We start from the raw sequence: 2,659 nt of genomic DNA on the forward strand, positions 1-2,659 counted from the left end.
TATCATTTTCAACAATCAAATATTTATAATTGGTTCAATTTCCATTTCAATCCTTATATCTTTGGTCAATTAAAAACCTATAGCCAACTTTTACAATTTTGTCCATGTACCCTATGTAAAGCCCTGATTTATTTAACTTTGTTTATATGAATTTTGTCATAAATAAGTATTTGTTTTAGTGGTTAAGTGTTTTGGGTGTGTGTTTGAGGTTTTAAGTTCAAGTCCCACTTTTAGAAATTTTTGTTATTTTTTATCCTAACCTAATCCTTGGCGATGATAAGCTATAAAAGTAACATATTTTAATCTCATTCTTAATGCATTTTTGGATGGTTAATTGTATAAATTAGTGAATTTGATGCTTTTAATCCTTTAAATTCATGTTTTTATACTTAGGTGAGCATAGAGGAGCGAAAGGAGTGAAAAACGGGCCAAAATCAGACAAAAAGAGCTATTTTCATGATCCACACGGCCTGAGCATTTTCCAGATGGGTTGGGCACATGCCCATGTGCCAGCCCGTGTCGATATCGCTTCCTATTTCCCAAAAACGTGAAAAAACTCAATTTTTAGGCTTTCTGAGCATTCTAAAGTCCATAAATACACACTAGAAGAGGACCTAAGGGAGCACATAAAGTAGAACGAAGAAATTACCCAAAGAACACCGTCAGAACCAACCCAGAATTAAATCTCATTCAAGATTGAATATCTCTATTCAAATTTCCTTTGAAGTTTTATTGGGCTTATGTCTTGTTGTTATTCTAATTTTGAGATGTTTCCGTCCCAGATTATGAACTAATTTCATTGATACTTAGGGAAGATGAAATCTATGACATATCTTATTATTTTATTTTTTGAATTACATGATAAATACTTAATTCTTGTTCTCAATTGTGTATGCTTATTTCTTGCTTTAATATTTTTAGGATATTAATTAAGTGTGATGTGCTTATTTTAGTGGAGCAAAAGTCCCTGTTTAAGAGTAGATCTAGCATAATTGAGTGGAGTTGCATGCAATCCTAGAAATAGAACGACATAAATCTACCGATTAGAGTCAAATCTAATAGGGGAATCTATAGGTCGATTTAATGTGACAATAAGGGTTTTAATTAGAAATAGATTTCAATTAATCAACCTAGAGTCAGTTATTTTTACTCTTGAAAGAGATATTAATATATTTTAGGGATTTCTACGGATCAAGGCATAAGTGAATAAATTGTTTAATTTAGATTCAGAATAATAAGTGAAGTCTAGGTGGACTCTTTCCCGGGTATTGTCTTTCTCATTACTAGTACTTTTAGTCCTCGTGGATACGATATTCCCAACTCACCATAGCTATATTATTATTCGATAGGTGCTCTTGCCTTAGTCATAATTTTAGTTAGTTTAATGAGCCATCAAGTTTTTGGAGTCATTGTCGGAGACTAAAATATTAGGGATACTCAATATTTTATTACTTTAGCCATTTTTTTATTGCATTTTATTTTTATTTTTAGTTTAATTTTTGTTTTCTAATTTTTTTATTTTCTTCTGGTAAGTTCCTTTAGTTTATGACTAGAAGAAACCCATCAGGACCGTTAGCATTTGACAGTGAAATTGAAAGTACAGCTCGCAAAAACTGTAAAGAACAAGGCAGAGTCAACAAAATATAGTGGAATAGCTAGAGGACGTTAGTATTGTTACTGAGGAGATGGCTGATAATCAGAATAATTAGCTACCTCCTGTGGTTGCTGCAAATCCTGCAAATCTAAATCCTGCTCCTCGTACTATGTACGATTATGCCAAGCCTAACTGGCTGGGGCTGAATCGAGTATTGTGAAACCTGCTATTACTGTGAATCGAACTGAAGCCGAATACTATTTAGATGATTCAGTAGTTTGTTTAGTTCGATGGTTTGCAAGACGAAGATCCAAATACTCATTTGGCTAATTTTTTGGAATTTTGTTACACTTTCAAGATAAATGGTGTTTCTGACAATGCCATTCGCTTACGGTTGTTTCCATTCTCATTGAGACATAAAGCTAAACTGTGGTTGAACTCATTACCATGAGGTTCTATCACTACATGGGATCAAATGACAAAAATTCTTACTGAAGTATTTTCCACCGGCTAAGACAGCCAAACTGAGGAATGATATCTCTTCCTTCGTGCAAATGAATTTAGAGACCCTATATGATGCATGAGAGAGGTATAAAGATTTATTGGTAAGGTGCCCTCACTATGGGTTACCTCTATGGCTATAGGTTCAAACCCTCTACAACGATTTGAATCCCTCAACTAGGCAATTGATCGATGCAATTGCTGGTGGGACTCTGAATAACAAAACACCTGAAGCAGCTTATAAATTTATAGAGGAAATGTTACTAAATAATTATCAGTAGCAAGTCATGAGGACAAAGCCGATGAAAGCAGCTGGGGTTTTTAACATAGATGCGGTCACCATTTTATCGAATCAGGTAGAACTTTTAAGTAAAAAAATGATGGTTTATATGGTTCTACGCAGGTATATCCGGTGATGCAGTGGGATACAAATGAAGGAGTGATGAACAATCTAGAATGTCTATCGTACGGCCCTAGCACAAAGAACAAACAAATCAACTATATGCGTAATAATTCTAGACCTCAGAATAATCTCTATAATAACACTTATAATGCAGGTTGGAG

General features: G+C 34.0%; 1 non-coding gene across 1 annotated transcript; it reads right to left on the reverse strand.

Moving 5' to 3' along the window:
• Window positions 1-2,115: 2,115 nt before the first annotated feature.
• On the reverse strand, window positions 2,116-2,222 carry LOC121218079 (small nucleolar RNA R71). Its single transcript, XR_005914343.1, has one exon. It is a non-coding gene; the product is annotated as a small nucleolar RNA R71 (small nucleolar RNA).
• Between the last annotated feature and the right edge of the window lie 437 nt (window positions 2,223-2,659).

Source organism: Gossypium hirsutum, chromosome D05 (assembly GCF_007990345.1).
Source record: "Gossypium hirsutum isolate 1008001.06 chromosome D05, Gossypium_hirsutum_v2.1, whole genome shotgun sequence".
Lineage (NCBI taxonomy): Eukaryota > Viridiplantae > Streptophyta > Magnoliopsida > Malvales > Malvaceae > Gossypium > Gossypium hirsutum.